At 39.7% G+C, this 14903-nt stretch overlaps 2 protein-coding genes across 6 annotated transcripts in view; one reads left to right on the forward strand and one right to left on the reverse strand.

Moving 5' to 3' along the window:
* Positions 1–14903, reverse strand: part of LOC134750242 (flotillin-2) — a 470025-nt gene that overhangs the window by 322381 nt on the left and 132741 nt on the right. The window lies entirely within an intron of this gene.
* Positions 4743–14903, forward strand: part of LOC134750205 (glucose dehydrogenase [FAD, quinone]) — a 34828-nt gene continuing 24667 nt past the window's right edge. The window contains exons 1-2 of one of the 2 annotated variants that reach the window (XM_063685337.1): positions 4743–5026; positions 7370–7779. The gene's annotated coding sequence lies outside the window, so the exon portion shown is untranslated. The remainder of the gene's footprint in view (positions 5027–7369; positions 7780–14903) is intronic. The other variant, XM_063685336.1, reaches the window with a different exon arrangement.

Below are 14903 nucleotides of genomic sequence, written 5' to 3' on the forward strand. Positions count from 1 at the left end.
CGTGAGTTTTTTTCGTTGGGCGCCAGATGTGATGGGGTCACGTTCGCCGGGGCGGTCGCGGCCTCATACACCTCCCTTGTTCCAGACGGGAGCAAGGGTTTCCTAGTTAGCTCAGAGGAGAGAGAGGGTGCAGAGTGAGACAAGGAAACACAGGTTTAATGCTGTAGTATAAATCGGCGGGCTTTTATGCCGGTTTATTATAAATCAAGATTACTTAGGTCTAGGTATCCTAAGCTAGGTACGACGCGGGGGTGACTTTAATTATCGCAACGGTGTGGCGCGGACCCTAAGCTACTCGCGGATTCGGGAACGGTATCCCCTAAGAGTGAAGGGGATGGCGAGACGGGAAGGATATGCGAATCGGGGGGGAGCGCCTAGGGTGCCTACGCGTCTAAAACACGCCGGCTCTGACCAGGGCGATAGGGAGTATCAAGGGTGCCTACGCGTCTAAAACACGCCGGCTCGGACCAAGATACAGGGTAGGACGGGTTACGTAATCCAGGTGCCTACGCGTCTGAAAACACGCCGGCTCTGACTGGGCTACGGGAAGCAGGAAGGGTCGGAGGGGAACCGGGTGCCTACGCGTCTGAAAACACGCCGGCTCGACCGGGAGATCAGCTGTCCTCACTGCAGAAGGCGGTGAGCCCAACTGACGCTGTTGTATGGGCGCGCGCCGCTTTTATACGCTCGGCCCGGCGCGCGACGGGTGGGGCGAGTGGGCTGGCACTCGATCGGTTGCCGCGGCTCGATAGGTAGCTCCGCTGTCTGTCACGTGGCGGCGGCGTGGTGTTGTAATGCGCGGCTAGGCGCGCCATTACAGTACCGTCACACAAGCTCGAATCAAATTTAAAGACGAAAGAGACTAGACATTGACTAGAATTAGAAACCGATAGAAGAATTCGAAGACATATGTCTAAAGATCTCTATTCCAAAGAATTTGATGGATGGGGAACACTGCATGACGAAAAACATTTCTTAACAACGCCTATTAAGGAGTATGTATATCCTTTGCACAGACCACCACATCATGTTGTTCATAGTGGCGAAACTACAAAGTTTACGGGTCACTCCACCGTTATTAATGTTATTATTTATACCCGGTAGGTTCATATTCCACCGAACATAACTTCACGGTTCTTATGGAACATTCTCACCATCGCCTAGAACCTTCCTAGACGAAGACAGGCGGTTGCCCGCAGTGTTAAGACCACAAAGGTTACGCCACCTCATTTCCGTATTAGCGAACCTTTTCCGCGAACGTGCTCTTTAATTACGCAGGATCTCATTTCATCGTGTTTCTAATTGTATAATGGCCCTATTTCCTTTGCTTATGTAATTTATGCACTAATTTTGCTTGAATTATTGGAGGATTTCTAGGCACAGAGATAACCCCAAGAACATCTGATTGTAAGTGAACTGTTATCCCAAATATAATTAAATTTATTCGTTTGGTCGAGACATATCTCACGACATCTCACCAGGAGGGGAGGTTGAGGTCAAAAAAACCTCAAAAACCCCTCATGTAGTAACGGTTGCCCCTTAATTTGTTTATTTAGTTGTATTACTAACTACAAAAGTTGTTTAACTGGATAACAATCTTATAAGACTCCTATTAAACTTAATAACTGGCAAGTTTATCTAAGAACCTAGTAAACTCTCCAAGGCACATTACGGAACTCACGTATTAAATAAATCATTTTATCTCTGCTTTTATTTTAAGTGTTGCTTATAGCTTGTAAATAGTAAATAGTGTACAATACTAAAAGCGCTGATACCACGGCATAAGGCCGGAGCGGTGACGCAAGCGGCCTTACGGGGACTTTCGATTTCTGGATGAAAAAGACAGTGCTGCCATGGTAACACGGTCGCGTCACGCGTGGCATTACCACGCTCCCCTGTCCTTGGGAAAACGTGTTTACTTTATCATTTCGTTACTTTTATGGAGCTCTGATGTAAGATAGATAGACAATACTGTATCGGCAAGCCTATCTGATCTCGTCTATAGGGTAGTCTCTAAAGGAATCAAATCAGTTATTTAAACTATACTTACGCCAAAACAATAGGAATTTTATGATGTTTTGCTTATTATAGTCATTAAAAAAAGTTGGGTTTGGTTTATCGTAGGTTTTGCCACATACCAAAAGCTACTAAGTAAGACATTCATATTATAATAATGTCTATTACTTTTGTCATATTCCTATATTTCATTGATAGCGTTGAATCAAGTTTCAGTTGTAATAGGTAGATTCATTCTCCAAATCTAACAAGTCATTGTTGGCCGTCTCGCCAATCGCCATTCAATAGAGTCTTACCAGCAATTTCAATGTGGTATCACGATCTCATCAGCTACTTGGCCCGCGTTGTGCAACGTACTTAGCGAATTGTATTCCGGAAGGCAATCCTTCCGGCCGCAAATGTCTATACAGAAGACAGATAAAGTAATGCATTCTGCGTCCTATTTGCTATGCTTACTAACGACTCGTAATTATTTTTGTGTACTGTGCAATATGTAGTACATCATAAGTGCGGCTTCCGTAAACCAGACTGCTTATAGACTAGATTTTACTGTTGCTGCGATAAAGTAATAAAGATTGATTAATTTATTCTATAGCCATCCACAGGCCTGTAAAAAGGCTTTCCATTCCATTGTATTTTTAAACTGTTTATCTACACACATATCATAAACCCTCTATGATGCCTTCAAAATCCGTAAATAATGGCCAACATTAAGATAAACTGTTTTGTTACAGCAAATTTTTTATCTCTGAAAATGTTATTATTGCTAAATAATAACATCGATTTGGATAATATTATTTTATTCAAATTTCGAACATCTCTGTAAAACAAAGAAATTTGATTTGACCTCTATTCTAATATCAGTCGAGATGACGTTTTATTCGAAATTAAATGTCAATTGCATAAAAATTTGACAAATCTCGCTTGTTAGTTGGTATCGAACGATATGGCAATCGACCCCCACTCTAGTTTGTTTCTGAATTTAAAAAAAACTACGGATGCGTGACATGCGTGAAAAAAGTTTTCTTTGCCGCCATTTGACGTGCAGTTTATCTTTGAATTAGTTTGTAAGTAAAAAATAATTTGTTTTGTTGTTTTTAAAGTAACTCTAGGAAAAGTTTTGTCTAAAATGTGTGATAAAGATATTTCGGAGACGCCACCTCATATCCGCGAATTCCGCCAGAGAGCAACTATGCCCCAATGTCGGCTGTAATATGAGGTTAGTGAATATATCATAGAAAGTTTATAATATGTGTGTAGATAAAGCAGTGTATGTAACTGTACATAATTAGGCATTAAAACACTCGTGTGATTATATTATGAAACTCACTACGTTCGTTTCATAAACCCACACTCGAGTTTTAATGCCTTTCATTATGTAGCAGTCACATAAACTACTATTTTGACAAATCAAAATTGAATTTGTCTTAGCAAGTTTTCATTTGTGGGACTATAGTGTTTGGTCTAAACAAACGGATGTCCGTTATACTCGTAAGTATGACTTCCGGTCAAACGTAAAAACCGTATTGCTGTATGGGTGCGAGACGTGGAAGGTCACAAAAGACATCTCGCGCCAGCTACAAGTATGTATTAACCGCTGCCTCCGCCGCATTCTCGGTATATACTGGCCCGAGAAAATTTCCAATATCAACCTGTGGAGATGCTGCAATGAAACTCCGATCGACCAGCAGATCAAGCACCGGAAATGGAGTTGGATTGGGCATACACTCCGAAGGTATCCTGAGCACATACCGAGGCAAGCCCTAGACTGGAATCCCCAAGGAAAGAGGCAACGTTGCCGTCCAAAGCAGACCTGGCGCCGGACTATCATTGCAGAGGCGAAGGCTATTGGGAAGACTTGGAGCGAAGTCAAGCACGAAGCTCAAGACCGATCCAGATGGCGGCGCACTGTGGACGCCCTCTGCCCCACCCAGGGGACATAGGACAATAAGTCAAGTCTCGTAAGTATGGGGATCAAAATTATGATTTTTGGGGCTCATTCGTAGGGGCATGTTCTTTTTCAGTTATTCTATCTAATTTACGTTCTCACACATTCTGGTACGTAAGTACGTAACAATATAGCTCAAATCCTAGTCTGTTTTAATAGAAATCGATTTAATCTGTATTCATTATGCATTAAACGTGGGTTTCTTTCTACTAGCTCAAGGCGATGCTAAACCAATTTACTAAAACGTAGTGTCAGGAAGAGCGTCTATTTCATAATCAGATTTAGGACGAACCGATCGACCGGTCGTGTCACAATCGTAATCGTATTAATTATTGTGGGTGCGCTACACGTACATTTTCATCACAAGTCGACATCGAGTTGAGTTGATGCTTTTGACTCATCGATGTCATAATTGCGCCTCTTCCGAATAAACCATGATATGACACAGGTTATGTCACGGTTTTTACTTGTATTGATTGATCTAGAACTGTTCGTGAAACAGTGCGCAGGTAACAGAGACAAATATTTAAATATATTGTTTACAGGAAAGGAACGTTTTTTTTTTTAAATGTTTTGCCAATAACTGAGATAAACAAATCACATATTCAATAATCCCACTTTACCCCATTAAGGGGCCCACTGACTATCAGTCCGCCGGACGATATCGGCCTGTCAGTTGTTCGGATCTGTCAAATCTTTGTTCTGACAGGCCGATCATTATAATAATAGACTTACTACAATATTATGTCATAATTTTTTAATAAGAAGTTCAGATTTAATTGCGAGTGCACTAAAAATGGGCTAAGATTCACACTCCAAATAGAGGAACCACGATAATCACGCACTAAAAACGTAAATCGCATTACCCAAAACATCTCATAATAATGCATAATATACATAGTGGGTATCTAGGTCCCCTCTGTTTTAGTAACCCCGATTCAGCGCCGACGGTGCGCAAGGCTGCGCCGGCGTCGACCGCGTGGGGTGCGCGCAGTCAGCCCCGAGCCGTCGCACGCGCGCGCCGAGTTGCGCACATCGAAACTTTTGCTGATCGGAAACTTTGTTAGTATTTTATACTTTACTTTTTCACAGACTGAGTGTTAACACCAAGTTATTTGGCAAAAAAATACAATTTTTTGCATTTTTTTTGGCATCTATTATGCCTTCGGAAGTGTATTGTAGGAAACGCAAGTAATTAAAAAATCATAAGTGCATGTTTAACTTTGTAGTTGTAGTTCGTGAATAGCGAGGATAATTTGGTGTAATTATTCGCGATATACCTGCTGGTGCTATAAGACCTTACCTAATACAACGTAACTGTTACTGGAATATCCACTCGAAGGTTGTGTAAGCCAATGCACCTGCATAACTAATGTAATGCGTGTCTCATAACAGGGAAAATGCATTTTCTTGTTGGCAGTTTCAAGATCAAACTGTAGCTGTCATCTTTCGACGCTATTCTCGTTTTCTTCGATCTCCGCTCTACCGTCCGTAGGTGTGATCTTGATCATGGAACAAGTTTCGGCTAAAAATTTCTATTTAAACTGAATGTAATTTTTTTTAAGGATCGTCCTTACCAAATTACGCTTTGTTTGTTGTATTATTAAAATTATTTGTACAAAAGGAATATTGGGGGGTTTATATATAACAATTCTGCTACCTGCATTATGTATTATACGATCTTCCCTATTCATATAGTTCACAGTGTTTTATGATATCACAGATTTCCCAAGAGTAATTTGTGACCTTAATCAAACATAAAACATGCGTATCAAAGTCATATCCCAAAATATACCATGAACAATTTCGTGTTCTAAAACATAACTTTTATAAGTTGCTGATTTGGAAGATAACAACTTGTGGAATTTGGACAGCCCATGATGTTATTTTAAGTTTTGTGTAATTAAAGCGATTCTGAAAATCAGTTTCACAATTTTGGAAAAATAACTTTAGAAAATAGATTCTTAGTTACGATTGATAACAATTTTAGACCCTATCTATTCAAACACCTAAACCGATGGCGTAAACGATCATCCTAAAATAAAGACGCAATCTGAGCTGGTTCCAACCAGCAATCAATCTGTCCAGATTGTGATCTTTAAATTATCTAATGGTAACCATCGCGAACGATTACGCTTCTGAGATGAGGCTTTTATGCCAACGGATAAAAGGGTATTAATATTAATTAACATTGCTCCATATAAACCATACTTTTTAACAAACCAAAATGTGTCCTAAACCTACACAAGTAAAGGTCACGTAGTGCCGTAGTATTTCTAAAGGCTTTGAAGGCAATTGTTATATGTTACTTACTAGCCTCTGCATGTTCATATTCTTCATCCGCGTAGAAGTCGCCTGCCCTCCCCTCAACCTCACCCCTTCATTACTCCCCTACAAAGCTCAACCCCCATCCCATTGCACTAGCTTAAGGGATGAATTTCGAGATAAAAATATTACATTTATTGTATTATAAAAACGTTATAAAAACTATTCGTGTGCCAAATTCCAGCTAAATTCGTTCATTCGTCTTTGCGCGATTAAGGATTCATCATCGAAATATTCAAAGTTTAATATTTATAAAAATTACACATTGAGAAAATAAATTTTAACCTAAACTGTGGTCTATGTCTAACACCAAAGTTCCATTGCGAATGAGGACAAAAATAAAGTAAACCAAAAGTCCTGGTCATACAGATATAATTCCCAATACAATTCCCAAACGTGGCTAATTATCTTAACTAATATAACTACAAAATATCTGTTTATAACCCACGGCCCCCACGGAGGTGTTTAATAACACCCAATCCAGGCATAATTGAAAATGAGGAATGTAGCGAAAAAGTTCGTGTAGCTAGAGCAACGATTCTAGAACAAAATGAGGGAATATAAATATTTCTTGACCTATATTAACAATTTAGGACTTAACCTATTACACAATGTAATAATTGCTTTCTCGCTAAGCCTAAACGGTCTAATCACCGCATTTAATTAGTTATCGCAGTTAGGTAACTGCGGAACGCCGGTGGAAACACTCGTTGACGTAAAAGTGCTATTTTTGACCCAGTGATGTTTTGCAATGAACCGGTGAAACAGTTGGTAAACTTAGAAATTCGTAATAAAATTTTAACGTATGTATCAATGACGCTTTGTTGCCTAACGTATTGCAGCATTTAAAAGTTATGAGGTTAATCGATTATTTTGATAAATATTGGCAACCTTGCCAAGAGACCAGTCACTATGCAGCCAATTCCATTTTTTATCACGTCGTAGATAAAAAAAAAATCGAGACCTTCACACTTATTGTTTCAATTTTAATTTTATTGTTTTTAGCAATTGATCATTTGAATTTTAAAACTTTTAACATACGAGCCAAGCTAACTTATCATCAATCTTACTTTTAAACAGTGATCTAATTACAATCGCGGAACACAATAATTATAACCCGGCTAATAGCATGTTTCAACAAATCAGTCTGTGAAAAAGTGACAATTAGATGCTAAACTGACATCTAAATTACTTCTCGTGTTTGTTTCGTAACGCAGTTTACAATCTAAGAGTTTTGAACTTGGGTGCATCGAGGAAGATCGTGGGAGCTGTGCAACAATCGACAGTAACAAGATACTTGCACTGCCTAATGCATATGACATATTACTTTCGAACTGCGTGACATTTGTGATATTGCCTGTCTGATGCACTGAGTCGTTAGTGCAGTGAGTGTTCTGTGGGGAATTTTAATAGTGCTGTGTCAAAAGGCGGGAGCAGGGCGCTTATAAGATACTGTTTGTTACAAGTGTTCTGAAGTTATCGAAATGAACGTAAGTATTACTAACAGTGCCTAAAATATGTTATAACAAAATATGTAGTTAATTTTATGGTATAATTCTCAATCTATAAGTATACCTAATGTTTTGAATCGGAATTACGCACCAAATGTCATGGGAGGTGTAGAATATTCTGAGCAGGCATTCCATTCGTTTGTATTCCATACATTTTGATCGTGTATACCTAAATTTGAAACTTACTAGCGTTTAATGAGAAACAACTAAAAGATCAATGACCGCCTGTAGCGGGATTGCAACATCAATTATAGATATTAAAAAGCAATAACTACCATGTTCACAAGATGTGTGCCAAGGCCGCAATGTAATATGCACTACGTTGCTCAAATACATTTTTACCAGCACCGGTGGTTTAATGAGTGCCCATATAGTTTCGACACGTTGTCAAATTACTGATACAATAATAAACAAAAATGTTGTCTTCTGATGAAACTAGAAAGAGCTGCAGGCCACGGACCTTTGCCTTGGCTTGGTTTTGATGAAACAAGTGTAGCTTGTGTAATGAGCTGACCCGTAAATCACGTTTGCCATACGCATTAAAATAACTGCTAAAAATAATTGCAATAAAATAAATTGCAACATTTTCTATTCTATTCTAGTATTCGGTAAATATCCATCACGAAGCAAAGTACATATGTACCTATAATACCTATATTGTTGATACTGCAGTTTTTTAGACTTCCGTAGCCCAATAGGAATTCTTGTAGTTTCGCCATGCACATTGTCCGTCTATCTGTCTTTCTATGTATGCATACAGATTTTTTTGGCTATAAAGCGTTTTTCATGCCTTACTTGTCTTAATTCAGTCGTCCTACGCTATGGAACGCTACACTGAGCATGGGCGGGTTGCTCAGTTTGTTAATTTTATACTTAGTCATTCTTCGCGGATCACACCTTTGGAAACACCCGTCTTTGATCTCAAATTTGGACAACTTAGTTTTAGAAACCCTCACGACCATTTTGAACAGTTCTTTTGGCGAAAGAACTTGGACCCAGGCTAGCCTACCCACTAGGTTGGGCGGCCTGGGCATCCGCAAAATTTCTAGCGTAGCGCTAGCTTCGGTACACGGTGCTCAAAACCTCATCGGGAAAATTTTAGCCCCTTCCCTAGGGCTCCTGGAGGCTTCGCACTGTACCGAGGCCAAGAGCGTATGGTCTTTAACATGTCCTAACACAAACCCGCCTGTCAACCCATGTTCGCAGAGGCAGTGGGACGAACCCCTCTGTCGTCTAACTGGGAACCGTCTCCTAGATACGGCACTTAATTAGCCCGACAGATCGGGCCCGTCTTCTTGCCACTGCGGAATGGGAGTCGGGTCTGTGGTTGCAGACACTACCATCCACAACGGTGGGCACATTGTTGGATACAACATGCCGATTGGCCACATGTCTCCGAATAGGGTCATCAACAAACGTTATATGGTTAATCTGGGCCACCACGGCCTCTCATGCAGCCGTAGCGCTGGGAGGATCCCTCGCCACGCCAGCCTCAACGACGTCATACGAAGGGCCCTTGTCAGTGCCAAGGTACCGGCGGTCCTCGAGCCCAACGGTCTGGCCAGGATCGATGGCAAGATGCCTGACGGAATGACGCTGGTGCCTTGGAGTATGGGTCGGCCACTTGTCTGGGACGCTACCTGCGTAGATACCCTAGCGCCGTCCCATATTCCAGGCACCAAAATTGGCGCTGGTGCGGCTGCATCCTCGGCCGAAAGCCTCAAACGTCGCAAATATGCCACACTAGGTAGTAGCTACATATTTCCGGCGTTTGGGGTGGAAACCCTGGGGCCGCGGGGACCTAGCGCGCGTCGCCCTTTATGAGGAGCTGTCAAAGCGCCTCATAAAGGCTTCTGGTGACCAGAGGGCTGGTCAATATTTTGGCCAGCGGATCAGCATTGCCATCCAGCGGGGCAATGCGGCCAGCCTTCTGAGCACCCTACCGAGCGAATTCGACTTAGGCCAAATTTTTTATTTATAATTTTTACCTTTTTAAGTGTTAGTTTAAATAATTAACTAACTTAGTCAAATTATTATTAAACTAACAAGAAATTTTAATTCTTAATTATCGCAGAGATTCTTACCTATCAATTAGTCGATCGGTAAGCAAAACCCAACTACTATCTACATATCTGTTGTTAGTACAAAAACGTGGTTATGTCAGATTGTGTAGGATTTTCCTAAGCTATGACGTAAACTTGTAAATATTATTTTCCAGTTCATTATGTACCTTACTGATCTGGCTCGTGTCCTGTGGATCAACGCCAACGCGTAACGTAATAGCGAATTACAATACCACTTGTTTTGCATAATAATGTTTACTAACCATTTACCTATCTCGAGTGCACTGTGCACTCTCACTTGATCTCTTCCCACTACATTTACTATTACTCTTCTTCTTTTCCAACGAGGTTAGCTTAGTTTCTTCAAAAAAATGCCTACAATTTCGGCCGCCACGCCAGCCAAAACTATGAGGGAGTGATATAATGACATAAATCATAATTAGAATTTGGCTTTGTTGTTATCCTTAATCTCTTTATCTTTGAGAATCAGGATAGATACAATTCTACATATCAGTGTCCATAAAACCCATAATAAAAAAAACCGTACATCGTATATGGTTTTACACAATTTTTATATTACCTAAATATAACGCAAAAGTAAGTAAAGTAACATTTCTCAGCATATTTTAGTGCTATTGCGAGACGCAGTCGTCATGTGCCACAGTATACCATGTTAAAGCTGAAACACCTTCTTGACCGTTTCTCAAACGTTTCACAACCAACTAGCATCTCTGTACAAAATATCTGACTTGCAATTTGATCCGACCTTGGATTTCGGTCTTTATATTACTAAATAAAAATACCTTCTAGTACAATTATCTTCTACCATGACCCAAAAGTGAAGTATTAATAATTGTCGCTTATGACATTCGATGTTTATTTATACCAAGCATGTGTGTACATGCTAGACTCAGCTTCATAGGTAGACTGTGTAGTCTACCTATGAAGTTAAAATAATAATCGATGTGTAGATCCTCTTGAAAGTATCTATCTACCAGTACGGGACCAACGACACCGGGGAGACGAAAGCTACTATACTTTATTTAAAGTTAATTAATGTGCCATTTTCAATCAAAAGGGTACTTATTGTCGGATGTCAATAAGGCGCTATTTCCATACAGCTTCAATTTGAAATCAACCTTATTGACAAGCGACAATGTGGTACCTTTTGGTTGAAAATGTCACATTTGGTCAACCGCTAGGCAACTGTAAGCATTTCATGCACTGCGTGGTAACCGCAAAAGCAGTGCAATTATGGTCATAATAACATTATTTAACGAGGAAGACCAGAGGTCGTACGTAATGTGCAAATTTCTACATAAAATAAGTACCTATTAAGTTTAAACGATATACTAAAACGATATACTACCACATAATAAAGTAAGGAAGCACATAAAATATTTTATGTAAGTATTTCATAACAATCAGTCAGATTTATAAAATATATATTCTTAGATTACCCATCTACACTACAGCGCAGATTAATAAATAGTTAACTACAGCAGCCTATCCATCTGCTGTTAGGCGTACCTATAATTATGGGCACGTTTAACACGCAGGACATGTCATGATATGACGCTTGTCTTGTCTCTAACTAGCGCACGGTGTCAGAAAGTGTTGTTTGGGACTACCGCAATATGGCTCCTGCTCCTGGCGTCACTTTCGGGTACATACCTATATCAGGTATAGAATAATATTTTTTAATAGCCTATCTTGTGCCCCACTGCTGGGCAAAGGCATCCCCTTTCTTCCGCCACTGATCACGGTTTGGTGCATGCTCCCGCCAGTCACTGCGAAAAGCGTCGAGGTCATCCCGTCATCTCTTTTTTGGTCTGCCTCTGCCCCGGCTAATCTGCGGTGTTCATTCGGTAGCCAATCTGGCCCACCGAACCATGTGCATACGGCAGAAATGCCCCGCCCAATCCCATTTAAGCTTAGCGGCCTTAACACCCACATCTACGATACCAGTTCTGGAGCGCAGTTTCGTGTTCCTAACTCGATCAGAATAACCATAAATTAAGGAAACGCCAATCACAAAATCATACTTTCCTGTTGGTTCAGAAATGCAATTTTGCACCGTAACCATCGTAAACATTGCATAAGCACATAATTACATATTTATACATAAGACGGAGGCGCGGAAGACGTATGCAAAGCAAACAATGCAATGAGTTCAAGAAAATTCCATAGAACATTTCTAAACTCTTACGAAGTCCCATTAGCAATTATTGTTCTGGATGCGCCACAGAAGCATCATGAATCGTTTAGGAAGAGCGCGAAGTCAGCACACAAATGTGTAATTATATTTGTAAAATGCTACGCCGCAAGCGGCAGTTCAGAGATGCAACCTACACAATTTTGTTCTATCTATGTTCACCCTTTGAACTTAATATTTGTAGATTGAAACACAAATTTCAAATATATTAAACCAAATATAGAAGATTCTTCCGCACTGCCTATGGAATGCAAAATAGTGTATCCAGTGACCCTTAACAACATGGAAAGTGGAGCCAATGGAGTGACATAACCGCCTCTAGGCAACGCAATGCTGGCTAGAAAACGAGGCGGTCACACCAATACCATATCACGGTTTATTTTACCCTAGTGGTTGACCAAGGATATAAAGGAATGTTATTTGCCGAGATATTTTCTAAGAGTTAGTATATTATTAATTAATAGAGATTAACATTTCGTGATGTTATAATTCCTAATCTGAATAGTGATTGAAAATGTTTTTTTTTCAGCAAATAATAAATATTTTACACAAATTAATGGTACATAGTTATATCACTAAGTACATAGTACTTATAAAAGAAAGTTGCTTCCCGCTGTCTGGATGGATGTCTGTCCCTATATGTATGCTTAGATCTTTAAAACTACGCAACGGATTTTGATGCGGTTTTTTAATAGATAGTGATGCCTTGCGAAGAGTAAGGTTTATAGGTATAATTTGTAAATGTTTTGTGTAAATTAGTTGAAGTACCCGTGCGAAGCCGGGGCGGGTCGCTAGTAAAATCATAAAAACGAAACTTAAATATATCGAAATAAATAAATAAACTACTACTATACTTACCTAAATTGTCTACTCTTACTTTTTAGACCACCGATTGTATCAAAACACTATTAGGCCACCAAACGAAGGAAAAATAATTTATTTATTTAAAAAATTTAAATCAGGCATCAAGGCCAATGTTACAAATACCTTACTAGTAACATATACGTGCATTTTATAAACTAAACACTATTTAGGCGAAAAACGGCGAAATAAGTCAAGTATAAGCGAATTTTGGCATAGTTGTAGGGAATTGTGTATTAAACAACATACTAAAAGGACTGGAGGGTGGGGGTGAAGGTAACGGGTAGGGGGAGTTTAAAGTTCCCTTTTTATAGTTTTTCGTAAATAACTAGTAACCTTTTTAACCTAACCCATTTTTAGGGTTCCATACCTCAAAAGGAAAAAACGGAACCCTTATAGGATCACTCGTGCGTCTCTCTGTCTGTCCGTCTGTCACAGCCCATTTTCTCCAAAACTACTGGACCAATGTTGAAATTTGGTACCCCATGTAAGTTTGTGACCCAAAGGTGGACATGTAACGTAAACAAATTAACTTTAAACACGGGGGCCACTTTTGGCGGGTAAATGAGAATATTAAAAAATAAAGTTTGTCAAACTATATCAATAGGCAAAAAATGACAATTCCCCCCCCCCCTTTATCACCGAAACTACTAGGTCAAAAATTTTGAAATAAATACACAAAATAGATCTCTACCTATAGATCACCGGAAAATCTATTAGAAATGGGCAGCCAAGCGTGAGTCGGACTTAATTACTTAGTTTTTGATCCGACCCCTACGGGTTTTTTAAAGACATTTCACATAAAAAATACATTGTTTAAATTGTGTAATGTACGGAACCCTTGGAACGCTAGTCCGACTCGCACTTGGCCAAAATTGTGTAGACAGCGCTCGGTCTATCCTCATTTTTGCGCGTCGGCTGCGTTCGCTTTCAACGTTACCATCTGTCGCATTCACACTTGTGGTCCGGTCGCGTTCACACTCGTTGGTCTGTCTAAACACACTACACTCACGGTGTCACTACGCGTGTTTGATTCGGATATCACTGGTTTTTTACACAAACAAATCACAGGATTCCACACATTTGACAGTTTAAACCCATCTTCACGATTTAAATTTTTGTATTTGTGAATTTCAACGGCTTCTCTTACCAATCTTGGTCTATAGTGGCGTAAATCTTTCAAAACTCTAGATTGCCATTCCTTTAATATGCATGCGTCTCAATTAAACTGCTAAGGGACATGATTTTTCTACTAACCAATTTTTTAATCTTGCTGACCAAATAATAATTTTGCAGCTCAACTATCTATTAAGCAGATAGCAGATCGATATTGGTTATAATGTTGACCGTTTGTAAATTATTTGCTGAACAAGAGTTGTAGCTCGTTTTTTATTTATTGCCAGCCAAATTTTTGTATGCTGTCCAAATAATTAAATGGCTATTTTTTTTTGCAGATCAGTTTTAAAAACGGCTGATCATTTCATTACTTCCCTTTATCATTTACAATAGCCTTATAAACTGTCACCAGTTTCATCTGATAAATTGTTGATTAAGTATAAAATCCTGAACATTTATTACTTGTATGTGAAGCCTTCACATAACTTATCAATCAACCCACCCTCACTGGTTCGCGATCTATTCTGATGCGTGAGAACTTTGAAGGTTTTACATTAATTTGATTAGAACGATAACAAGTCTTCACTTGTGCTTATTAAGTTTTTTTACCTGAATTGATGTTATACAATAGTAACTATCGTAACTCGACCAGGAATAGAAAACGGCATAATTTGTTACTCCGTAGGAGGCGTACGGCTATTACATAGGATAACCATACACTCTACACTGGGGTGACGTGACGTTCCAATGGGATACCGAGCACCGGCGCCGGCGATTCTTTAAGTGTTTTTTCCTGGCTTGCCTATCGTAAGCACAGGGGCCCTTTTACTGAATCTGCAACGATCCAA

Source organism: Cydia strobilella, chromosome 19 (assembly GCF_947568885.1).
Source record: "Cydia strobilella chromosome 19, ilCydStro3.1, whole genome shotgun sequence".
NCBI lineage: Eukaryota > Metazoa > Arthropoda > Insecta > Lepidoptera > Tortricidae > Cydia > Cydia strobilella.